The following is a 25,683-nucleotide window of genomic DNA, read 5'->3' as shown; positions in this document are numbered from 1 at the left end:
TTCAAGGTTTTTCATTTTTTTCTGTATTAAAATGCAAGAAAAGCTATGCATATGTCGCCTTAATCATACTGACCTGGAGAATGAAAGTAACAGGTTGGTTTTACCATATAAGGAATGACGTAAAAACATTTGCGTAATTGCATTTCTTTTCTAATTTCACCCTATTTGGAAAAAAAAAATCCAGCTCCCCACTACATCGTATGCAATATTAAATAGTGGAATTAGAAAGTGCAACTTGTCCCGTCATACGGCTATGTGAACTGAAAAATAAAAAAGTTATGGCCCCAGAAATGCAGGTAGTGAAAAACTAAAATGCAAAAAGAAAAAAAAAATGAAAATATTTCTGCAGCTGAAAGGGTTAATATACCCAGAGTATATGAATTGCTGAATTTTTAGGTCACCTGTCACCAGACAGAACCACAAATGTTAGGGGGCCTTTAATCAGTTCTAAGACGGGGCCATTTACCCCCTTCCTGAACAGATTCATTTTTTATTTTTCCTACAGCACATGTGTCTTTGAGAGACATAACTTTTCAGTTTGGTTATGTAAATCATTTTGTGTACCTTTTTTGTGATATATGGGGCTTTATTTTTTTTTTTAGCAAGTAGGTGAATGTATCATGGGAGTAATACCGTATTTGCTACTCCATTTTTCTGCACCACCCCCTACTGGAATGGCGTTGGGACTTTTCTGCAACTTCATTTGCTAACCACAGCACTTTAACACCAACTTTTCAAAACTGGAATTAGTGGTGTAAAAATGCAAAAAGTTGCGAAAGGTTTGTGCAAGTGACCTCAAAAAGTCACAAAAGCCTTATTTAGTGACTTTTTGAAGACAGAAGTCTGGAGTGCAGTTCTTGATAAATTCCCACCAATGAGTATAATTGTTCATAGAATTATACTTTTACAATCATGTTTTGCAGCTTATGAAGTTTTATAAAAAGTTACGTTTTTTTTCTTAATTATTAGCAGATAACTTTTACCTATTGGAACATGGAATATCATGTACACTTAGAAATCATGTCCCTAAACCCACATTCAAAAGATATGCTAGAATATGGCAGAATGATTTACACGTCTATTTCCATTAATTTAAACATAATTCTCACTACCTATAAGGAAGCAGGAATATAATTTATCAAATCCTGCCTTTACTTTTTTGGCTTCTTTTGAATACATCATCAGTATGTGAGAGAAATAGGTTTATTGGGCACTAATAATGTGAGACATGATCCTGACCGACACTAGGAAATGGCCATTAGCTCCATTAGATAAAATATGCCAATTTGTATTGACATAATTTTATATATATAATTTGATATATATACCGTGTGTTTTTTTGTAGCTTTTTTGGTTCTCCAAACACATATATACATTTCTGGTGTTTCCAACAATGCAGTTGGCAAACTCATATAAGTCATGATTAAATGAATAATTCATTAATAAAACTATAATTTATCATCCGCTTCACATCTGCAACCAGACCACAAATAACCACGTTTTCAAATACAATTCACTCAATATTAATAAAAGCTCCGAGGGTCAACTTCAAATTTCACCCAAAAGGCTTCAGTTACTTCAATGGCAATCTTATAATGTTGTAAAGCAATACTTCATTTTACAGGATGATTTAAAAAGTTTTAAAATGGTGATTTTTTTTCACTCTCTGATCACTGTTTGCTCTGACCACAAACTTCCTGTGCCGTTGTAGAGCTTGTGTCTCTTTGCCTACAGCTTCATGAACTATCAGAGTGGCATACTTGATAATCCACTTTTGGACGGTTGCTTATAATAAATACATACATTAAAAAGGATCATTTTTGGATACATAATTCACAGAATTCAGTAGGCAAAGGCTTACCTGCTTCAATATGTGGCTTGACACGTGCAATGCAAGAGGGATATCTCTAAAGAAGTTTGGTGCGCTCAGAAACGCTAGTAAAGCTTTATTTTGTGGTTAGTAGAAGGAAGTGACTGACTGAAATTATGACTTTATAAGGAAATGTCAACCGTTTAACCCTTCCTCTATTTCCAGAACCACCTAATTAGTCAAAAAGATGTTAACACCATTACCCACTTCCTAGCCTGTTGAGCGGCGTGCTTTAGCAATGCTAGGTGCTCTTTCTGTCTCTTGCATTGCACTGCTCACTCATCCTCTATGTATTATAGCAGCTTCAAGCCCGGTTAGACTGGACCACCAAAGTATCAAAGAACTCTCCAGTGGGTCAAAGAATCCTCCTGTGGACCCAACGTGTAGCACGATAATGAGTTTCCAATACAATAATACCCCAAAGCTCCAGCAGAAGACAGCCCCATGACCATGCAGCCAACCTCTTGCCACTTGGGATTATTTCTTGATCTACCAATAGCCTATTAGATCTTATTAAAGAGATGTCCTCTATAATAACAACTAAAATAAAAATTAAATTAGAAATAGACATATATAGGTGGAGATTAGCTCCCAGCATCATTTTCTCTGGTGGGCCCAAGTTGGTGAATGTTGTCACTACTTATTGCAGGGTTATGCTACACAGATCAGAACGGATGTCATACCAAAATTGGATTTGGTCCCTTAGGCTGATGGTTCATACCATCACACCACACCATCCTAGTAGAGGTCAGTGCCTCTTGCCCTTAGCGCTACTCTCATTGTAGGAGAAGGCCAGCATGACCTTAAAGCTGGGTTAATTGATAACACTGCTATAATTGTGCATTGATGTGAAGGGGGTTTTGCAAGTTTACACAATCTATGAGGCTGGGTTCAGACCTGAGCATTTTACAGCGCGTTCCTACGCGCTGTAAAACGCTCAACAGGCAAGAACCAATGATTCCCTATGGGAATGGTTCTCACCTGAGCGTTTTACAGCGCGTACGATCGCGCTGTAAAACGCCCGACGCCCCAAGAAGTACATGAGCTTCTTTGGGGAGTCTTGTCGCGCGTTCCCGTACATAGACTTTAGCGGGAACGCGCGACAATGGGCGTTCGCTTGTCTCTGTATGCGCGATTGCAAACGCCAGTACAATCGCGCATACAGAGCGCTCCATCGCGAACGCTCAGGTCTGAACCCAGCGTAAGAAAGAGACATAGGGCCACCACCTCTATAATCTGCTGCATAGACTGTCTCTGTGTGGCTCTGTGTGTCTCTGTCTCTGTGTGGCTCGGTGTGGCTCTGTCTCTGTGTGGCATACATGTAGTATGTATTAAACGATATAATGATTCTCTATCTCAGGAATTACTACTTCTACAGTCTTAGATTTGAAAATCAGTTGAATATCAACAATATAGAACATTTAAAGTCTTATCAGGTATATCTAGTCTCTTAGTGTTGCAATAAAAACATTGATTTAATGTAAAAAAAAATACAGTAAGTCATAAAAATGTGTTGTAAATCTATGAAGAAATTTCCAATAAGTGTTAAGCAAAGAACTTTGCTGTATTTGTGAGAGGAGAGGCTCATTACACGGCTACTTACTTGCACCTGTGAGGCCAGGCTGGGTGGGTACTAGGCTATTTATAGGCTCCTGTGGGCCAAGGCTGACGACGATTCAGCTGATTTCACTACCTGTGAGTCGGCTCTAGGATACAGCAGCATGGTGTGGAGGCTCCTTACGGCTGGGCGATGGCAGAATGTCTTAGGAGGGCGCTGGTATTCATGGTAGGATCGGAGTGGTTTGCACGGGACCAACGCTGCGGTCCGCGACATGTAGCGCTCTGAGATGTAGCAGAGTCGGGCGCTAAACGGTTGAGTGATGGTTGTTAGTTGGTTCAAGCCATGCACGCTGTGTTTTCGTATCAATGGTAAAAATAAAAAGCTGTAGTATTGCACTTGATGGCACGGTGCCCACAGTGCGGTATGCGATTCGCAGTACTCTGGTTCAAAGCAGAGTGGGGTGCTAACGGTCTAGTGAATGCCCGGCTGTTTAGGGGCTCGTTGGGGGCTATTGCATATAGTTATGGGCCTAGCATGCGCCTAGAGCAGGTATGGTCACAGGTTTTTTTTATATCTGCAAAAAAAAAAAGTGTGTTTTAAGTTACCTGTTTTAACATGTGGGGGCACATCCGCAGTTAACGCCAAACATGCAAGGTGTTGGGGAATGTATATCAGGGGTTTTGTTTGTGGGGATTCCTGCAGATCAGTCTAGGCGCCCGCATTTGAGTTCTGATGCTCTTGTAGGTAAGAGTGGTTTATCTATAAACTGTATGTTATGGGCACGCATGTGTCAGCTGTTCTGTGCTAGGGTATAGGTGCACTATATGTTGATTTATTGGCGTTGCATCAAGGTTCATGTTCATGCACGTTTATGTTTTCTTGGGTGGTGCTGTGGTGACCATCCCAGAGAAAAGAAAAAAAAAAGCCTGCAGCATTATGTGGAGGCGTTACCTTCAAAGCTATGTCCATGTGTCTGCATTTACAATTTATACTCTGTTCACTACTAGAGCTGCGTTCATGCGTTGCTGTTGCATCACATTAATACCCTGTCATTTCAGATTGCATTCACAGCTGCGTTATACCGTGCTCTTCATGCTCACAGCTGGGCCCATACCATGTTTTAGGCACTACTCACATCCAGAGCTGCGTTCACCCACCTGTTCATACATCACTTCGGCTTCCACTTAAGGCTGCATTTTCCTTTTCATTGCTACATCATGGTTAGGGGGAGTCAGTGCACCGCTCTGATACCGTTCTCCTGATGAACATAGCTGCTTTCTTTCAGGTTTACGTTTCTTCCCTCACTGGCGCCTGGCCCCGCCATTAGGGTCTCTCGTGCCTGGCGATTACGAAGTCCTGTCGCGATTACGAAGTCCTGTCACGACTACAGGCGATTACGAAGTCCTGTCACGACTACAGGCGATTACACAAAGGTCCTGTCATACTACAGGCGATTACAAAGTCCTTCACGACTACAGGCGATTACAAAGTCCTGTCACGACTACAGGCGATTACAAAGTCTGTCACGACTACAGGCGATTACAAAAGGTCCTGTCACGTACTACAGGCGATTACAAAGTCCTGGTCACGACGACAGGCGATTATAAAGTCCTGTCACGACTACAGGCCGATTACAAAGGTCCTGTCACGACTACAGCGATTACAAAGGCATGGGCACGACTACAGGCGATTACAAAGTCCTGTCACGACTACAGGCGATTACAAAAGGCCTGTCACGACTACAGGCGATTACAAAGTCCTGTAGTCCTGTCACGACTACAGGCGATTACAAAGTCCTGTCACGACTACAGGCGATTACAAAGTCCTGTCACGACTACAGGCGATTACAAAGTCCTGTCACGACTACAGGCGATTACAAAGTCCTGTCATACGTAGCCTATCATGACCTTAAGCTCGTCCTGTCATAGCGGTAGGCATTGTGTGTACATTATGTCTTCATTATAGGCATGCTTACTTCATTCTCAAACTCGGGCTGAGGGTGTTGGCGTCAGTGGCGTAGGGATCGCCATAGCAACCATAGCAGTGGCTATGGGGCCCTACGCCACTGGGGGCCCGCCCGTCCGGACCGCATCATTTATTTTTATTTTTAAACATCACAGCACTCACAGGCAGCCAGGGCCGACCGCCCGCCCAGTGTAGTGGGCGGGGCGCGGGCGGTCCAACATGAAGTAGGTCGGCGGATGCGGTGGAGGGGGCCGGAACGGGGGCGTAGCGGAGGCGGAGCCAGGCTGGCACCAGCGCCGCCCGCAGTGCAGGAAAGGAATGAATTTCCCCGCCCCCTCCACCGCCTGAGTCCGCCTCCTGAGTCCTCCCACCCAGTCCCTGTAGTTAGTAGGAGGCGGACTCAGGCGGTGGAGGGGGCGGGGCCAGGCCGGGGGGGGGGGGTGTTACCTGTCCTGCTGTGGGGAGGAGGGACTGAGAGTGGGACTATGGAGGGAGACTGGTCCCGCCTAAAACCTACTACTGTTGTCACTGGATGGCACAGAGGGGTGATGGCACCTACTTCTCCAGGCTGCCTGTGAGGACCAGACATCAGCTGTCTACAGGAAAGGTAAGTGTCTGTCTGTAGAAATAGGTGTATAACTACTTGTAAGTTCATGTCTATATATATATATATATATATATATATATATATATGTGGTGAGTGCGTATGTGAGTCTGCCCATGTATATGGTGAGTACGTGTATGAGTGCGTCCATGTATGTAGTGAGTGCGTGTATGAGTGCGTCCATGTATATGGTGAGTGCCTGTATGAGTGCGTCCATGTATATGGTGAGTACGTGTATGAGTGCGTCCATGTATGTAGTGAATGCGTGTATGAGTGCGTCCATGTATGTGGTGAGTGCGTCCATGTATGTGGCGAGTGTGTGTGAGTGCGTCCATTAAGTTAGGGAGGGGCCCAGTACAAAAATTTGCTGTGGGGCCCAGTCAGTTCTAGCTACGCCCCTGGTTGGCGTCACACCTTACCGGTCCATCTTCCAGTGGGAGGTACGATAATAAGGCACAATACATGTAGGCTGTCACGTCTACGGTCACGACAAGTCCATCATTATTGCAGGCGCAGCATACATAGTTATCACGTCCTTAAGCTTATTTCCTGTCACAACTGCTAGTATAGTGGGTACGTTTTTGTCCTCATTGCAGGCAACATTAGTTTGTTAATTTCAACCAGCCATGTATTCGTGCTTATGGTCTACCAGGTTTGGTGAGTCTAAACATTTCACTTGATCCATTACCAGCTTTAGCTACCTCCAAAAACAACGGCACGTGACAAAGAGGTAAGGTATATAGAAGTCTCTGATATGTACGGTATATTCCGCACCTTCATCGTGTAGTGTCTTCTGCGTTCAAAGCGGGTGTCGTAATGGTATGTATATGTTTTACTCTAAACAAGGTCTACGCTTTTTGGCCCCTTTAGGCTGCCCTACCGCAGCAGTTATGGCACAATTCTACTGCTTGTTGTAAGATAGGGTTAGATAGGTTAGGTACACCTTTCTGATAGCCGATCCGACCACAAGTAGTAAGCAAAGAACTTTGCTGTATTTGTGGGAGGGGAGGGTGATTACACGGCTTCTTACTTGCACCTGTGAGCCCAGGCTGGTGGGTTACTAGGCTATTTATAGGCTCCTGTGGGCCTAGGCTGACGACGATTCAGCTGATTTCACCCACCCACCCACGCCATCTTACAGTCACTTCATATTAGGGTGGCCCCCTTTTAGGCTGCCCTACCGCAGCAGTTATGGCACAATTCTACTGCTTGTTGCAAGATGGGGTTAGATAGGTTAGGGACACCTTTCTGATAGCCGATCCGACCACAAATGAATCTTTTTCTTGTTCTTTGTGTTACAAATTTAAAAAGAAGAGATGAGGAGTGTTGGATGGCATAGCTTAAAAAATAAATAAAATTAACTTGTGTTGTTGGGACATTTTCACAATTTAGGCTACTTTCACACTAGCGTTCGATCGGATCCGTTCTGAACGGATCCGATCATAATAATGCAGACGGAGGCTCCGTTCAGAACGGATCCGTCTGCATTATTTTTAGCATATAACAGCTAAGTGTGAAAATAGCCTCGTACGGATCCGTCCAGACTTTCAATGTAAAGTCAATGGGGGACGGATCCGCCTGAAGATTGAGCCATATTGTGGCATCTTCAAACGGATCCGTCCCCATTGACTTACATTGTAAGTCTGGACGGATCCGCACGGATCCGCACGCCTCCGCACGGCCAGGCGGACACCCGAACGCTGCAAGCAGCGTTCAGCTGTCCGCCTGTCCGTGCGGAGGCGAGCGGAGCGGAGGCTGAACGCCGCCAGACTGATGCAGTCTGAGCGGATCCGCTCCATTCAGACTGCATCAGGGCTGGACGGCTGCGTTCGGGTCCGCTCGTGAGCCCCTTCAAACGGAGCTCACGAGCGGACCGACGAACGCTAGTGTGAAAGTAGCCTTATTCTAAGATATTGTGTAAAGATTGGTGTTTTTTCAGGGGATTACTGAATGAGGAACCTTAAATGCCAGTATTGCAGAACTTAAAAGAACAGGCTGCTGCTTTGCCAGTCTTACTTTATACATATTTTAGAATGTGTTTCTGATTGTTAATAGATTTTATTATGTAATTAAACACAGATTTTGAATGTCAAAATATTTTCATACGAATATGGACACAAAAAACAGGTTTCAATGCATATTTAGAACCAAATAAAATACATGTAAAATATTCATTATGTTATAGGCAGTGAGTGTGGATCCACCAGTTTGCCTTTGGGCTAGTCCTGAGGGTATTATCCTGGCAGTTCCCTGGTTTTCACCCTTTATTCCCTATACAGGGATCTGGCCTTTGCTGCAGGGGAGTCACCAGGCTGCTAGCTCTTGGAATAATCCCTATATGATTGGCTACTGACCCACTGAGCCCAGAGACACTGGTGCAAAGCATCGGGGAATCAGGCAATACATGAAGTCAGGAAACAGGCAGAGAAGAAGGAGAAGAAAGCCCTTTATTGTTCCTCAGTGGGGAAATTTTGGCATAACAGCAGCAATCACATTCACAACAGGAGCAAAAATAAGAGTAATTAGAAATTAAAGAGTAAAAATACAAGAAAACATAACACTGAATTTACTTAAAAAATTTACTACTGGGTTTTTGGGAACAGTGGTGGCTATAAATCCTAACCGCTGCTGGTAGGAAGGACCTACGATAACGTTTCTTTGTGCACCTAGAAGTCAGGGCAGGCAGACTACACGCAAATCCGAGAAACAGTCCAGAGGTCAGGCGGCTCAGAGTCACTAAAGTGAACAGGCACGGGTCAGGTCAGGTGGCAGACAGTCAGGATTCTGGAAACAAGCAGAAGTTGGTACATAGACAGGCACACAGATTATAGCTCTTTTGTAGGGCTTAGCAAGCAAATGAAACCAAAAGTAATCTATTGCTCAGGCCAGGGGTGGAATAAACAGCCCAACATATGTAGGAGAGCAGATGAGATCATTAGTCAAACAGCTGAACCCAGAACAAAAGGGGAATTAACCCTTGCAGTGCTGAAGGGTGAGGTTCAATGAACAGACACTAATACATACAAAGAAGGAGACACTTGCAGCCTGGGACACAGGAGTCTGGCAGCCAAGTGACTGATGCAGTGGACATTGAGTGTCGTGTGACACATGACTTCACTAGTATATGCCTGTGAACTATTGGTACTACATTCACGACAGACATTATAGCATTAGTAGAGCTCTCTCTGACAAATCATGCATAGAATTGTCTACTCTATGGTATACTGGTTATGCTACCGTTTTTTTCGCTGACGTATTCTTTAATGCAGTTTTTTTGGTGCCGTTTTGGCAAGGATTTTCATTCTGACCAGTAACTAGCTAGTCTGTGCACTGAACAATTCATAGTGGAAAGAGACAGTAGACATTTATTCACCCGTGTATCCCAGAAAACTTTAGTCAAAAAGTCACAAAGTCCAAAGTTTGGAGCACGCTCCCACTTCAGCAAAATTTGGCAATTGTTTTTGTTTAGTTTTTTTGCAGGGTGTTTTGCACGTTTTCCAAAAAGTGGTGAGCGTTTTCCAAAAGAGTGGGTGATGCAAGACATAGCCAGACCTGCTCAGTTTACTATAATCTACAGCAGGGAACTGGTGTACATTATGTCTGAAATCTAAACCAGCTCCTTTGCTGGCATAGATTTCAGTTCAGGCCCATGGACCTGCTCAGATGCACCAAAATTATTAAGACCTGCACCTCATAATAGTTGTGGTACAGTTGTGTTCAAAATAATAGCAGTCAGACATCACTAACCTGATCAATCACTGTTTTTGGTAGAAATTATATTTCTACATGGCAAATAATTTACTAGCAGGTGTAGTAGAGTAATAGAAACCCAACAGACCCAACAGTCATGACATGCATGCTGCTGATTCTCTGTAATTCAATCACTTATTGAAAGGGGTATGTTCAAAATAATAGCAGTGTCGAGTTCATTGAGTGAGGTCATTCATTCTTTGAAAAACAGCAATTATTGCCCTTATTTAAAGGGAACCTGTCACCGGGATTTTGGGTATAGAGCTGAGGACATGGGTTGCTGGATGGCCGCTAGCACATCCGCAATACCCAGTCCCCATAGCTCTGTGTGCTTTATTGTGTAAAAAAACCCAATTTGATAGATATGCAAATTAACCTGAGATGAGTCCTGTCCCTGACTCATCTCAGGGACAGGACTCATCTCAGGTTAATTTGCATATCTATCAAATCTTTTTTTTTTACGCAATAAAAGCACACAGAGCAATGGGGACTGGGTATTGCTGATGTGCTAGCGGCCATCTAGCAACCCATGTCCTCAGCTCTATACACAAAATCCCGGTGACAGGTTCCCTTTAAGGAAGGAAGGCAGCAAATGTTGTACATGCTGGTTACAGTGCATTTCTCTCTGAAATTCTGAGGAAAATGAGTTGTTCCAGACATTGTTCAGAAGAACAGCGTACCTTGATTAAAAAGTTGATTACAGAGGGGAAAACATATAAAGAAGTGCAGAAAATGATAGGCTGCTCAGCTAAAATGATCGCAAATGCTTTAAAATGGCAACCAAAACCTAAAAGACGTTGAAGAAAGCGAAAAACTACCATTTGAATGGATAGAAGAATAGCCAAAATGGCAAGGTCTAAAGTTACCTGTGAGTACTGTTACAATTAGAAGACGCCTATGTGAAGCCAAGCTATCTGCAAGAAGCCCCAGCAAAGTCCCACTGTTGAAAAAAAGACATGTGCTGAAGAGGTTACAATTTGCCAAAGAGCACATTGACTGGCCTAAAGAGACATTTTGTGGACTGATGAAAGTAAGATCTAGTGGCCGGAGACAGTTTGTCAGACGACCCCCAAACACTGAATTCAAGCCACAGTACACCGTGAAGACAGTGAAGCATGGTGGCACAAGCATCATGATATGGGGATGTTTCTCATACTAAGGTGTTGGGCCTATTTATTGCATACCAGGGATCATGGATCAGTTTGAATACATCAGAATATTGGAAGAGGTCATGCTGCCTTATGCTGAAGAGGAAATAACATAGTAACATTGTACAAAAGGCCAAAAAAAGACATTTGTCCATCCAGTTCGGCCTGTCATCCTGCAAGTTGATCCAGAGGAAGGCAAAAAAAAAAAAACCCTGTGAGGTAGAAGCCAATTTTCCTCACTTTAGGGGAATAAAAAATTCCTTCCCGACTCCAATCAGGCAATCAGAATAACTCCCTGGATCAACGACCACTCTCTAGTAGCTATAGCCTGTAATATTATTACACTCCAGAAATACATCCAGGCCCCTCTTGAATTCCCTTGAAATGCCCTTGAAATGAGTGTTCCAACAAGACAACGGCCCCAAACACACCAGTAAACGTGCAACATCTTGGTTCCAGACCAACAAGATTGACGTTATAGAGTGGCCAGCCACAATCCCCGGATCTTAATCCAATAGAAAACTTGTGGGGTGACATCAAAAATGCAGTTTCTGAGGAGAAAACAAGAAATAGAGAAGAACTGTGGAATGTAGTCCAATCATCCTGGGTTGGAATACCTGTTCACAGGGGCCAGAAGTTGGTTGACTCCATGCAACACAGATGTACAGCAGTTCTCAGAAACAGTGGTTATACAACTAAATATTAGTTAAGTGATTCAAAGGAAAGCAAAAACTTCAAATATTTTTCAGTTTATATAGTGAATGTTTTAGTTTGTAAAGAAGAATACAAACACTGCTATTTTTTTGAACAGTCTAATATTCACTTTTCTCAATTTTCTTTAGAGGAATAGAATATTTGTCTTCATATTTTGATTTGTAATAGAATGTGTAGTGTTCCCAATGCATTTGTGTGTATGGAAATAAAAGCTATTAGAAGGATTTTGAGCTTTATTCACTTTTTTAAACACACTGCTACTATTTTGAACACAACTGTACATCTGACCCCAGTCGGGGATAAATTGTGTTTATAACACCAGACTTTATAAACACCAGTCTTAGGCCTCATTCACATTTCAGTTTTTTCGTGGACGTGTGCTAGCCTCATTTTCTACAGGGAGCACACGTATTTATTGATTTTAAAGAAGTTATCCAGGAAAAGATATTTGACTTATCCTCAGGATAGGTTATCCGTATAAGATCTGCGGGGATGTGACACCCAGGATCCCCATCAATCAGCTGTTATTAGAGGCTTTGAGCGCTGCAGCCTCTTCCTAGGGCAGGGACATCACGGTACATCGGTCACCTGGCCTAGTTGCAGCTCAGCCCCATTCAAGTCAATGGGGCTGAGCTCCAATACCAAGCACTGTCACTATACCATGTACTGTGCTGTCCATGGAAAGCTGACGGGAGCCTGCATCACCCAGAGCTCCGGTGAGCACAGCGACTCCCTAATGCCAGGATTTGGACCCCCGCTGATGTGATTATGATGACCTATCCTGAGCATAAGTCATCATTATCTGTACTACGATATCCTCTTTAATGTGCTTGTTCACATCATGCACTACTTTAGCCCGTGATATAGACCATTGAAGTCTATGAGTCCGTGAAAAAACACTAACACAGATGGCATCCATGTTCTGTTAGTGTTTCATGGACCACTAGTAGGAGAGGCTCTGGGAATTCATTTTCAGCTGAGCAGTGTCCGTGGTATACAGATGACACATGGAGAGCAAAAAACGAACACACAGACCAAACACGGACTCTTCACGGATGAAACACGGACGGATTTTCCACAGACATCAAATGGACATGGAAATATGAACAAGGCCTAAATAAATGCCCCTTATGTTACTAAATAGCATATACTAATGCTGATACAACACTTTGGGAACAATGATTTGAAAATGATATTCATAAAGCCATGTTTTTCTTTTTTTTTTTCTTTTATTCAATTCATAGAAAATGTGCTTTCTATAGGAAATTGCATGTGCTTTATTTTAAAATGTTATCATCATAGATGTAACAAGTGTTAACCATTTACAATTAAAAAAAAAACCTATTGGCAGATTTTAGATTGATAGAAAAACCATTAGGCCATGTTCACATGGTGAACTTTTGCCATGGACCTCTGCACGGATTCCATGCCAAAAACTATGGGGCATCCACGCTTTGCTTTTAAAGGGAGTCCCCGCCATTCATGGGGCTGTGCATTATTTCAGTGTAGCTTTTAACATTGTCAAAATCTGCTGTGTGAACATAGCCTTAGGCCGAATGCACACGGCCGTGTTTGTGGCCGAGAGCGGGCTGTGAAAACCCTGCCGGGATTCCTGCTGACTGCTGGAGCGCACGGCGTCATGGGTTGCTATGACGCCGTGCGCTTCATGCCGCCGCTGGTCTACGGTAATACATTCGTATAGTGTACATAGCAACCAATGACGCTGTGCACTCCTGCTCTCAACAGGATGCCAGGCCGTGTTACCACGGACCGCTCTCGGAACACGGCCGTGTGCATTCGGCCTAATGCAGTTTTTTTGGTGCAGTTTTGGCAAGAATTTTCATTCTGGACATTTTCAATGGAATTCTGGATGTGGGATCTGCGTCAAAAATGGACTGGTCACATCTTTTTACTGCAGTACGGTTTCTAAAACCGCATGAGGAAAAAACGGCACTGTATGGTTTAAAATGCAGACACCCCATTGAATGCAATTTGGTGAGGAATCCGCACCAAAATCCTCGTCCAAAAACTCTTAAATCTGCAGCCACCCAAAGAGCTTCTGTAAAACAACTGTGATTGATAACTGATCTCCTGAGGCAGCTAGTGAGACTAGAGATGGTTAACCACTTCCAGACCGGGCCATTTACCCCCTTCCTGACCAGGCCTAATTTTGCAAATCTGACGTGTCACTTTATGTGGTAATAACTTTGGAACGCTTTACTTATCCAAGCCATTCAGAGACTGTTTTCTCGTAAAACTTTGTACTTCATGTTAATGGTAAACTTGAGTCAATATGTTTAACCTTTATTTATTTAAAAAATCACTGTTTTCTAAATTTGAATCTCTCAGATTTTAAGGCCTCATGCACACGACCGTAGTGCGTTTTGCGGTCCGCAAACCACGGATGGCGTCCATGTGTGTTTTGCAATTTGCAGAACGGCACGGAAAGCCTTTAATATAACTGCCTATTGTCCGCAAAGCGTGGACAAGAATAGGACAGGTTATTGTTTTTTGTGGGGCTACGGAACGGAGCAACGGATGCGGACAGCACACGGAGTGCTGTCCACATCTTTTGCGGCCCTATTGAAGTGAATGCGTCCGCACCCGAGCTGCCAAAACAACGTCCGTGTGCATGAGGCCTAATGCCTCATTCACACAGTCAGTGTTCGGTCAGTGATTTCCATCAGTGATTTTGAGCCAAAACCAGGTGCGGCTCTAAACACAGAAGAGGTGCAGAGCTTTCCCTTATGCCTCATGTCTGTGGAGGCTCCAATCCTGATTTTGGTTCCCAATCACTGATGGAAATCACTGACTGAAAACTGACGTGTGAATGAGGCTTAAGACAGATAGTGATGCCTCATAAAATATTCATTAATTAACATTCCCCATATATCTTTATGTTGGTATCATTTTAGTAATGTAATTTTATTTTTTATTTTTTTTAGGACGTTAGAAGGTTTAGAATTTTAAAAGCAATTTTTTAAATTTTTAAGAAAATCTACTTTTTTAAGGACCATTTCAGTTCTGAAGTCACTTTGTGGGGCTTACATAGAGCCAACCCATAACCCATTTTAGAAACGGCACCCCTCAAGCTATTCAAAACTGGTTTTAGAAATGTTGTTAACCCTTTAGGTATTCCACAAGAATTAATCCAAAATAGAGGTAAAATTTCAAAGTTTCACTTTTTTTGCAGATTTTCCATTTTAATAAATTTTTTACTGGAACACATCAAGGGTTAACAACAAAACAAACCTCAATATTTATTACCTTGATTCTGCAGTTTGCAGAAACACCCCATTGTGGTCGTATACCGCTGTTTGGGCACACGACAGGGCACAGAAGGTAAGGAGCGCCGTATGGTTTTTGGCGGGCAGATTTTGCTGGAATGGTCTTTGGGCACCATGTTGCATTTGAAGAGAACCTGAGGTACCCCCACAGTGAAAACCCCCAAAAAGTGACCACATTTTGTAAACTACATTACCCAAGGAATTTTTAAGGGGTGTAGCCAGCACTTAACTTAACAGGTGTTTCGTAGAATTTTTAATACTTGGGTGTGAAAATGAAAAATTACATTTTTTTTCACAAGAAAACGGTGCTTTAAGCCCAAACGTTCTTTTTCACAAAATATCCCCCACAATTTGCTACCCACTTTATCCTGATGTCACGGACGTACCGAGACATACGGACGTTCCCGTGACAGGTGGCAGGAGGTCTGTGAGGCTGGCAACATGTGGTTTGATCTGACATGTTTTCCTTTTTGGATCAAATGATGTCTGTGTTGTTTCTGGTGCTTGCCACACTTTCTTTCCCCAGTTGTGGCTATTGTGGTCATTTTACCTTCTCTATTTATTGTTGTTTCTCCCACTATGCTATGCGGTTTATAGCTTCTGTTCGACTTGTGGTTAGCTTGTGTTTGGTTCTCGGCTGAGTTCCTGGTGCTATCAAAGCTTCATTGAAGATAAGTGTTTTCTTTCCCTTTTTGTATTTTGTTTATATACAGGTCCTTCTCAAAAAATTAGCATATTGTGATAAAGTTCGTTATTTTCTGTAATGTACTGATAAACATTAGACTTTCATATATTTTAGATTCATTACACACCAACTGAAGTAGTTCAAGCCTTTTATTGTTTTAATATTGATGATTTTGGCATACAGCTCATGAAAACCCAAAATTCCTATCTCAAAAAATTAGCATATCATGAAAAGGTTCTCTAAACGAGCTATTAACCTAATCATCTGAATCAACTAATTAACTCTAAACACCTGCAAAAGATTCCTGAGGCTTTTAAAAACTCCCAGCCTGGTTCATTACTCAAAACCGCAATCATGGGTAAGACTGCCGATCTGACTGCTGTCCAGAAGGCCATCATTGACACCCTCAAGCAAGAGGGTAAGACACAGAAAGAAATTTCTGAACGAATAGGCTGTTCCCAGAGTGCTGTATCAAGGCACCTCAGTGGGAAGTCTGTGGGAAGGAAAAAGTGTGGCAGAAAACGCTGCACAACGAGAAGAGGTGACCGGACCCTGAGGAAGATTGTGGAGAAGGACTGATTCCAGACCTTGGGGGACCTGCGGAAGCAGTGGACTGAGTCTGGAGTAGAAACATCCAGAGCCACCATGTACAGGCGTGTGCAGGAAATGGGCTACAGGTGCCGCATTCCCCAGGTCAAGCCACTTTTGAACCAGAAACAGCGGCAGAAGCGCCTGACCTGGGCTACAGAGAAGCAGCACTGGACTGTTGCTCAGTGGTCCAAAGTGCTTTTTTCGGATGAAAGCAAATTTTGCATGTCATTCGGAAAACAAGGTGCCAGAGTCTGGAGGAAGACTGGGAAGAGGGAAATGCCAAAATGCCTGAAGTCCAGTGTCAAGTACCCACAGTCAGTGATGGTCTGGGGTGCCATGTCAGCTGCTGGTGTTGGTCCACTGTGTTTTATCAAGGGCAGGGTCAATGCAGCTAGCTATCAGGAGATTTTGGAGCACTTCATGCTTCCATCTGCTGAAAAGCTTTATGGTTTTCAGCACGACTTGGCACCTGCTCACAGTGCCAAAACCACTGGTAAATGGTTTACTGACCATGGTATTACTGTGCTCAATTGGCCTGCCAACTCTCCTGACCTGAACCCCATAGAGAATCTGTGGGATAATGAGAAGAGAAAGTTGAGAGACGCAAGACCCAACACTCTGGATGAGCTTAAGGCCGCTATCGAAGCATCCTGGGCCTCCATAACACCTCAGCAGTGCCACAGGCTGATTGCCTCCATGCCACGCCGCATTGAAGCAGTGATTTCTGCAAAAGGATTCCCGACCAAGTATTGAGTGCATAACTGAACATAATTATTTGAAGGTTGACTTTTTTTGTATTAAAAACACTTTTCTTTTATTGGTCGGATGAAATATGCTAATTTTTTGAGATAGGAAATTTGGGTTTTTATGAGCTGTATGCCAAAATCATCAATATTAAAACAATAAAAGGCTTGAACTACTTCAGTTGGTGTGTAATGAATCTAAAATATATGAAAGCCTAATGTTTATCAGTACATTACAGAAAATAATGAACTTTATCACAATATGCTAATTTTTTGAGAAGGACCTGTATATGTGTGTGTATTGCCTTTTCCCTCTTGTTTGTCATTAGGCCTGAGGGAGACTCCTGTTCGTCCATCCCTTTGGAGGAACAGGTAGACTCAGTCCTGAAATTAGTTCCAGGGTCCTATAGTTCCAGGATTCTAGGTATTCTGGTGTATGAACTTGCCTACCTTTGGGGCTGGTTCATACTAGTAGTCTGTCAGGACTGGAGTTAGGGTTTTCTCTAGGAGGTGTCCATCTTTCTTCCCTTGTTTTCAGGTATCCCCTTTCCCTCCTATGTTCGCTGTGCTGTTTTCCTCCCACAAACAAGCGTGACACCTGAATACAGTAACACCTCAATTGTGGTTGTAAACTGTTATTTGGGGATACGCCAGGGCTCAGAAGGGAAGGAGCAGCATCTGGATTTTCTAACATGGAACTTTCTGTCATGGTTTTCAGAGTGATAACTTTTTTTATTTTTTGTTGAATGAGCTGCATGATGTCTTATTTTGTGCAAGACAAGCTGTAGTTTTTATTGGCACAATTTTGGGGTACATTTGGCTTTCTGGTTGCTTTTTATATCATTTTTTGGGAGGTGAAGTCACCAAAAAATTTGTTTGTTGTAATTGTTCTTTTTTTTTTTTTACACCATTCACTTGATGGGGTAGATCATGTGATATTTTGATAGATCCAGTCATTACGGATGCAAAAATACCAAATATGTCTAGTTAATATTTTTTTTTTTTACATTTTACACAATAAAAACATTATTAGAAAAAAAATCATGTTTTTGTGTTGCCATTTTCTTAGCGCCCTATTTTTATATTTTTCTGGCTGTAGTCTTGTGTGAGGGCTAGTGTTGGGCGAGCATGCTCGGCCCAACACCATTTTCACTCAAGCATCGCGATGCTCAGCACATTGCGGTGTTCAGCCGAACACTGCGTGTGCTCGAGCGCGATGCTCGAGTCTCCTCCCCGCACGTTTGTTGGCTGCTATGCAGCCAATAAACATGCGAGGAAGTACTGGCCCTCACTGTAATGTCGTAGCCATGTTGGTTACTGGCATTACAGTGATTGGCTGGCCGGAACACGTCATATATGTAGCACCCGATGACACGTGGTTCGGCTCAGTCGTAGTCAGGGAGAGCTGCAGCAGAAGGGACAGAGAGTGTAGGGACAGCAATTGTTTAGTGTTGAAAGGTGTTAGAGACCCAAAAGTCCTTTTAAGGACTATTGTTTTATCTGGCTGCAATATATATTTTTAGCGCAACCTGCACTAAATTGCGTGAAATTGTTTGGCCGCTGCTGACAGTGACACAACCTGTGCTACATCTGTTGTGTTACATTTGCGAATCCTAAATATCTGACATTCAGCGCAATTGTTTGGCCACTGGTGACAGCGACAGTACCTGCGCTACATCTCCTGTATAACGTTTGCGCATCCTAAATATCTGTGACATCTAATTTATTTGCGCATACTGTACGTGTGACATACTTGTGAGCATATATACCATTTAATATGCTCAAGGCGAACAGTAAGGGCGTGGTGATACTGTGCCTGCTGCCAGAGCGCAAGAAATACACTCATCCATAATAGCTAGCTTCATGTCCCAGTTTGCAGGGCGGCGCAGGACACCACTCTCGAAGTCACACCAGTGCAACCAGGTGGTCGGTTGGATTGCAGCAGATAATGCTTCCAGTCGGTTAAGCACCACCCTGTCTTCCACAAAGTCCAGTCTCAGTAGCCAAAGAGTCTGGTCAACAGAATCCTCACCCTGATACTCCTTCCACCCACCATGGAGAGTGTTGACAAACAAGTGATCCCACACTCGGATATTCCGAGGAGCTCTTTTCAGCGCCATTCCTTGATTTGGGCCTCTCGCCAAGCCTGCTTGAAGAGGGACATGAGGAGATCTTGTGCACTGATTCCCAAACTCTTGAGCATCCACAGTCAGAAGAAGATAACTGTGGGTATTGGCAATTAGTGTTTCACAAGGTGGATGATGATGATAAGACACAGTTGCTAATAAGTCAACGGCAATTAGTGTCTCAAGAGGTTGATGATGAGGATGTCAATAAGTGAGGTTATTGTTAGGTCAACAAGTAAGGAGGATGACCAGAGTGAGGAAGTGGAAGAGGAGGTGGTGGACGATGAAATCACTGACCAAACCTGGGAAGGTGGCAAGCCGAGCGAAGACAGCTGTACAGAGGGGGAGTGAACCGCAGCACCGCAACAGGCTGGAAGAGGCAGTGGGGTGGCAAAAAGGAGAAGGCGGGCCACACCAAACAGGTCCACAACTGTTCCCCGGAGCACCCCCTTGCGGCAATCTCCCTTGCCAAGGAGTAGGTGTTCCGCAGTCTGGCGCTTTTTTGAGGAAAGAATGCGGTGCTAAAAGAATTGTCATTTGCACCCTGTGCTGTACCAAAATGAACAGGGGCGTAAACACTAGCAACCTCACCACCACCAGCATGATCGCCACATGGCATCAAAGCACCCTAATAGGCAGGCCAAACGCTTGGGTCCACAATCAGTGTCTGCGGGTCACACCACTGCCTCCTCTTCCCATGTGTTACGTGCTGGCCAATCCGCTGTCCAAGACGCAGTCTCGGATGCCTCCCGCCATGCACCTGGACCTTCGCAAGAATCATCAGCTAGCACATCCACTTCTGTGTCCCAGCGCAGCGTACAAATGTCTATACCCCAGGCCTTTGAACTAAAGTGCAAATACCCAGCCACCCACAGGCCATAGCACTAAATGTGCACCTTTCCAAATTGCTGGCCCTGGAAATGTTGCCATTTAGGCTTGTGGACACTGAGGCCATCAATCAGAATTTTTCAAGGCTGTGTATGATGCCCTCCTTTATGTGTAATAAAGGGTGTATTGGAGTGATGGTTCCTTGTAAGTTTTGGCAGCCCTTTCACTTAGTGGATAGGCTTTATGAGTGTAGGAGTCCCACTACCTGAACAATTGTACCACAATGTGAATGAGGCCCTCCTTTATGTGATATACAGGTTGTATCAGAGTGTCTCTTCCTTGTAATTTTTGGCAGCACTTGCACTTTATATACAAGTAAATATACAGGAAAGTATGTTTCCTAACAATTTTTCCTCTAAAAACGATTTTATCTTTGGTTTTGCGAAGATTTAGAATATAGTGAATATTCTAGATTTTTTTTTTTTCATCAGTAACCTCCCTTCTTGCTTGTGGCCAATGAGAAGGCTGCAATGTCTTTGTCTGAGCTTAGCAACATCCCTAGCAACCAATAGGAAAGTTGCCTACCCCTTACTATATAAGAACCTCCCCAGCAGCCCTTGTATGCAGTATTTTGCAGATCTGAGAGAGACAGCAGTGTTATTGCTGCGCTCTCTGCTTTCCACTCATTACATTAGATAGTAAGTTAGTTAGTTTATATATAATACAGATAGTTAGTGGATAGTGGGAGATAGTCAGTGTAGGTTAGTGATATAGTGTAGCTGATTTCAGTGCAGGGTGTTAGGTAGTGTGATAGGTTCTTCTGTCCATACATACATGCTACAGACATAGTGCTGTGATGTCACAATAATACATAGTGCACCAATCAGTAATATCTACTCAGACCTGCTATAATGTGAAGTTTCACGTATTGCGCCAAAATATGTGCATCATTAATTGCCTATTTGCACAATCGCGAATATATTGGAGCACTCTCTCTGCATATAAAGCTATTGTAATGTTCTGCCATTTTCTCCAGTCTCAGGAAACTTCTAGCAGCTTGGAAAATGTAGCAAAAGTGACCCACACCTGTGTTGCGCGCGCAATACACGCATATTACATCTCAATAAATCAAGAAAATAATGGCGAATTCTTGAATTTATGGCAAATATTCGGCCAAATATTCACAAAATATTGCAAACTCGAATATTGCCCCTGCCGCTCATCACTAGAGAAAGTGAATACCAGCCACTTACTAATGTATTGTTGTTGTCCATATTGCTTCCTTTGCTGGCTGGATTCATTTTTCAATCACATTATACACTGCTAGTTTCCATGGTTATAACCACCCTGCAATCCATCAGTGGTGGTCGTGCTTGCACAATATAGTAAAAAGCACCAGCCTATGTGCGCTCCAACGGTGCCTTGTATTAACTTTCTCTACATGATAAATGCCACTTACTGAAGTGAGACAACCCCTTTAAGGCCTCATGAACATGACCATATGCTTTTTGCGGTCCCCAAAACGGACAATAGGACATGTTCTATCTTTTTTGTGGGGTCATGAAACGGACATACGGATGTGGACAGCACACAATGGATCTGATGCGGACTAAAAATACAGTTGTGTGCTTGAGGCCTGATGATGCGTCTTCACGGGTTGTAAGAAGCAGTAGAAATATCCGCGACATATCAGCGGCCTGCAAGAGTTATGCATTGGTGAAATCTTCAGCAAACTTGCACCAAAATCTCTAACATAATCTGCACATTAGGCCTCTTTCACACGGGCAGATGTGATGCGTATAGTGAACCCATAACATCCGGACTGAATCCTGACCCATCCTTTTTCACACATTATGGCCTCATGCACACGACCGTTGTTTTGGTCCGCATCCGAGCCACAGTTTTGGCGGCTCGGATGTGGACCCATTCACTTCAATAAGTCTGCAAAAGATGCGGACAGCACTCCGCGCGCTGTCCGCATCCGTTGCTCCGTTTCGTGGTCCACAAAAAATATATAACCTGTCCTATTCTTGTCCGCGTTTTGCGGACAAGAATAGGCAGTAATATTAATGGCTGTCCGTGCCGTTCCGCAAATTGTAGAACGCATACAGGCGCCATCCGTGTTTTGTGGATCCGGAATTTGTGGACCTCAAAACACACAACAGTTGTGTGCATGAGGCCTATCTTTGAGTTCAGAAAAAATCACAAAAAACTAAAAAGGCATAAAAAATTATTGCATCCGTGTGGAAAAAGCACACACAGGAAGCAATCGCAGAATCGCCTGCAAAACCATCGCCACGCATGTAGTAGAAAAAAAACAAGGCCCTCAAATTCGAACAGACAGGAAGGGGAGCAATAAGCTTGATTTCAAGCTCCTCATTTGCATACAGCGAGAGGCGGAATAAGGCCCCTTTCCAACGAGCGAATTTCCCGCGTGTGCCATGCATGACGTGACCGCATAGCATCCGCACTGAATCCTGACCCATTAATTTCAATGGGTCTGTGTACATGAGCGTTGTTTTTCACGCATCAGTTCTGCGCTGCGTAAAAAACGCAGCATTTTCTATATTCTGTATTTTTCACGCAGCCCTGGCCCCATAGAAGTGAATAGGGGCTTCAGTGAAAACGCATTGCATCCGCAAGCAATTGTGGGTGCAATGCGTTTTTCACTGATGGTTGCTAGGAGATGTTGTTTGCCCCAGAAGTAATAACGCTCCCATAGTGCTCATACTAGTAATCATGTTCCCCATAGACCCCTAGTAGTAATAAAGCCCATCATAATGCCCCCAGTAGTAATAATTCTCCTTATAATGTTCCAGTGCAAAAAATACCCACTTTAAATGCCCCCATAGTGCTACTCACTCCCCTTCTTCCTAGTGCCCCCCATAATGTACTAGTATAAAATGCCCCATATATAGTGCCCCAGTAGATGCCCTCAGTGCCCCCCATAATTTGCAAGTCTAAAATACCCCTTCCTAGTGCCCCCCATGGATGAGCCCATAGTACTCATTTCTCCCCTTCCCCATAGTACCCACCATAATGTGCTCCAGTATATAATACCCCTATACAGAGCCCCCATATAAAATAGCCCTTCTTTGCGGCCTCAGTAGAAGCCCCCATAGTGTTCCTCTCCCCCCCTATAAAATACCCCTTCTTTGTGGCCTTAGTAGATGCCCCCATAGTGCCACCCAATAATGTGCCAGTAAAAAGTGCCACCAATAATGTGCCAGGAAGAAGTTCCCCAAAAGTGCCTCCCAATAATGTGCCAGAAAGATGTGCCCCCATAGATGCCCCCCAATCATGTATCAGTAACAAGTGCCCTCAATCATGTGCCAGTAACAAGTGACCCCAATAGATGCCCCCCAATCATGGGCTAGTAACAAGTACCCACATAGATGCCCCCTAATCATGTGCCAGTAACAAGTGACCCTATAGATGCCCCACAATTATGTGCCAGTAACAAGTACCCCCATAGATGCCCCCAATCATGTGCCAGTAACAAGTACCCCCATACATGCCCCCCTATCATGTGCCAGCAACAAGTGCCTCCATAGATGCCCCCAATCATGTGCCAGTAACAGGTGCCTCCATAGATGCCCCCCATTCATGTGCCAGTAACAGGTGCCCCCATAGATGCCCCCCAATCATGTGCCAGTAACAGGTGCCCCCATAGATGCCCCCCAATCATGTGGCAATAAGAGTACCATATAAAAAATAAATAAACACTTAGGCCTCTTTCAGACGGGCGTTGCGGGAAAAGGTGCAGGTGCGTTGGGGGAACATGCGCGATTTTTCCGTGCGAGTGCAAAACATTGTAATGCGTTTTGCACGCGCATGAGAAAAATTGGCATGTTTGGTACCCAAACCCGAACTTCTTCACAGAAGTTCAGGTTTGGGATTGGGGTTCTGTAGATTGTATTTTCCCTTATAACATGGTTATAAGGGAAAATAATAGCATTCTGAATACAGAATGCATAGTCAAATAGCGCTGGAGGGGTTCAAAAAAATTAAAAATAATTTAACTCACCTTAATCCACTTGCTCGTGCAGCCGGCATCTCTTCTGTCTTCTGTGCTGTGTGCAGGAAAAGGACCTGTGGTGACGTCACTCCGATCATTGCATGGTCCATCACATGATCTTTTACCATGGTGATGGATCTTCTGATGACTGGAGTGACGTCACCACAGGTCCTTTTCCTGCACACAGCACAGAAGAGATGCCGGCTGCACGAGCAAGTGGATTAAGGTGAGTTAAATTATTTTTTATTTTTTTGAACCCCTCCAGCCCTATTGTACTATACATTCTGTATTCAGAATGCTATTATTTTCCCTTATAACCATGTTATAAGGGAAACTAATAATTATCGGGTCCCCATCCCGATCGTTTCCTAGCAACCGTGCGTGAAAATCGCACCGCATCCGCACTTGCTTTTGGATGCTATGTGATTTTCACGCAGCCCTATTTACTTCTATGGGGCCTGCTTTGCGTGGAAAATGCACAATATAGAGCATGCTGCGATTTTCACGCAACGCACAGGTGATGCGTGAAAATCACTGCTCGTGTGCACAGCCCCATAGAAATTAATGGGTCCGGATTTAGTGCGGGTGCAATGCAATCACTTCACGCATTGCACCCGCGCGGAAATCTCGCCCGTGTGAAAGGGGCCTTATTCTTACCTCCATCAGGCTGGCAGCGATGCGATGCAGGCCTCTTCCGGCCTGCGTACCGCGCTGTACGGCTCAGGCGGCATGATGACTTCCTCGCGCCGCCTGCATCGGCCTCTGACAGCCTATCGGAGGAATGGGGAAGGGAGACTCCTCTCTCTCCCCTGCCCTGCCGCAGCACTTCCATCTGTATCGCTGTCCTGAGGATGGAATAACCTAGCCACCCCTGAGACAAAGTGATGTTAAAACGCATAAAAAATGTCAAGATCTACAACTTGAGCAATCCAGAAAGACAAAAAACACCAACTATGGTAATGAACGAAAACACCAGGAGAGAAAATATATTCATAGCACCTCAGCTAACATCTGAAGCGGGTGATTTTATCACAAAAAAATGCAGCAAAAACGGCAAAGGGGCAGAAAATGCCAGCAAAAAAAAAAACTGTGTAAAATATGAATGCCAGATTTGCCTTCTTTTATGTCGTCTGCTCTAAAATTTGGAAAAAGTAAAAAATAAATAAAAGCTAAATTATATATAGCGCAAACCTACCTACAGCTTGTCCGGCCAAACGTAGATAAAGCTAATACAGTTGCATTATATTTTTTTTTATTGGACAGTGGTTATTAAAGGGTTAACAGGCTATGCTGCAGAGCAGGCTATGGTACACAGTGGGTGAGGACGTTCCGGTTTCAGTGAACAATGAGTTATAATGCGGCAGAAAGGAACAATGGGTGGCTGCCCTCACTCCCGGCCGGCCTCAGGATTGTGCTGCGCATGCGCGCTGGGCGCCCGCGTTGTCAAGGCCGGTCGCTATGGACACTGCGGAGCGGTTCGGAATGGAAGACTTGTGGGAACTGCAGAAGTTCTGCTCTGCGGCCATGTGACGGGCGCCGGAGGGTGAGCTATGGGGCTGTACGCGGGGAGCACAGTCACCGCTCTTTAGTACATAGCGCTGTCCGGTCTGTATTGTTCAGGAGTCAGATAATGGAACCTGCTTGGTGCAAACCTTAACCCTTTAACGACCAGGACATGTTGTGCCTTTAAAGGGCTTGCACAGCATTTGGAACTTTTTTAAACGTCTTCAGCAGTTTTTGGAAGGGATTGAAAAATCCGTACTTACTGCTCAGATGCAGCTTCCACTGTTCTT

The 25,683-nt window shown here is 43.9% G+C and overlaps 2 protein-coding genes across 6 annotated transcripts in view; one reads left to right on the top strand and one right to left on the bottom strand.

Annotated features, from left to right (window-relative positions):
- The window catches only part of LCP1 (lymphocyte cytosolic protein 1), a 56,465-nt gene extending 54,476 nt beyond the window's left edge, over positions 1-1,989 (bottom strand). The window contains exon 1 of the mRNA XM_044285090.1: positions 1,862-1,989. The gene's annotated coding sequence lies outside the window, so the exon portion shown is untranslated. The remainder of the gene's footprint in view (positions 1-1,861) is intronic.
- Positions 1,990-3,598: 1,609 nt separating this feature from the next.
- The window catches only part of LRRC63 (leucine rich repeat containing 63), a 64,196-nt gene continuing 42,111 nt past the window's right edge, over positions 3,599-25,683 (top strand). For 3 of the 5 annotated variants that reach the window (XM_044287016.1, XM_044287015.1, XM_044287012.1), the window contains exon 1: positions 25,230-25,433. The gene's annotated coding sequence lies outside the window, so the exon portion shown is untranslated. Of the gene's footprint in view, positions 3,657-6,609; positions 6,731-25,229; positions 25,434-25,683 lie in introns of those variants that run through there. The other 2 variants (XM_044287013.1, XM_044287014.1) reach the window with 2 other exon arrangements.

The sequence above is a fragment of the Bufo gargarizans genome, chromosome 3 (assembly GCF_014858855.1).
Source record: "Bufo gargarizans isolate SCDJY-AF-19 chromosome 3, ASM1485885v1, whole genome shotgun sequence".
NCBI classification, from domain to species: domain Eukaryota; kingdom Metazoa; phylum Chordata; class Amphibia; order Anura; family Bufonidae; genus Bufo; species Bufo gargarizans.
This window is presented reverse-complemented; position numbering and strand designations above follow the sequence as displayed.